At 43.8% G+C, this 961-nt stretch overlaps 1 pseudogene; it reads right to left on the bottom strand.

Annotated features, from left to right (window-relative positions):
* Positions 1-412: 412 nt before the first annotated feature.
* On the bottom strand, positions 413-961 carry LOC113763986 (annotated as a pseudogene).

The raw sequence follows: 961 nt of genomic DNA, 5'->3' as shown, positions 1-961 counted from the left end.
GATCAAGCCTATAAATACGTCACTACTCGACAATTCAAGGTATGCCATTCACAGTACCCTCTACTGTTGTCTTACCCGTAAGCCCTACTGACTTGACCGTCGGAGTTATTCCGGGGACTTGAGTCCCGCCGGTATTCTCTCTTCACAGGAAAACCCGTGCAGCTCTTTCCTCTCGTCGTAGCCAGGCCCCTCCAGCTCGGCTCGGACCGCGTTCTTGGCGGTCGCATCCAATTGGTCAGTTTACCAAACTCTACAAGTTAGAGCATCCCCGTAAATGACCCAAATTATTAAACTCTAATTCAGATATTGCAAAAGAAACATCTCACTGAAAAGTATAGGTAACAAATTTTTCACCAAAAAGCAACCATAAACATAACCTTGGAAAATTTTCAAAAAACGGATAAAGAATACGTTAAATATTGCTTGGGTACATGAAGACCCGAACCCTTGATCCCTGAAATATCAGAATACAAAAACATTCATTTAAGAAAAAGAAATAGCAAACCAAATAGGAATGATAAATAAAGGAACAGCAGTACAGTTAATATTACCATTGACTTGGGGGGCAGACTTGAACTTAGCTCGGACGACGCCGCTGTTACTCACGACTTGAACTTAGCACGGTAACAACGGCGTCGTCCGAGCTAAGTTCAAGTCCAACCTGCCCCCATTCTTCTTAACCTTAGCCTTGTAGATGTACGCCATCTTCTTGCCGAGGTACCAAGCCACCTCCTCCTTTACGTTCACTCCTTCGATCTGAATCAACGAAGTGTTCGGGTACTGGTTGGATTACGACCTCTTGTACCCCAATATAGTTCCTCTCACGTAAAGCCTGCAGGGTTAAACCCAAAAAATAGGGAGAAAAATCAAATTCAGTGAAATTACGGAATAAGGGGAAAATGGAGATGGGAGACGGAAAATTAGATGACCTGACGCGCTCTTCTTGGCTTCCCTTTACCAT

This window comes from Coffea eugenioides, chromosome 2, assembly GCF_003713205.1.
Source record: "Coffea eugenioides isolate CCC68of chromosome 2, Ceug_1.0, whole genome shotgun sequence".
NCBI lineage: Eukaryota > Viridiplantae > Streptophyta > Magnoliopsida > Gentianales > Rubiaceae > Coffea > Coffea eugenioides.
This window is presented reverse-complemented; position numbering and strand designations above follow the sequence as displayed.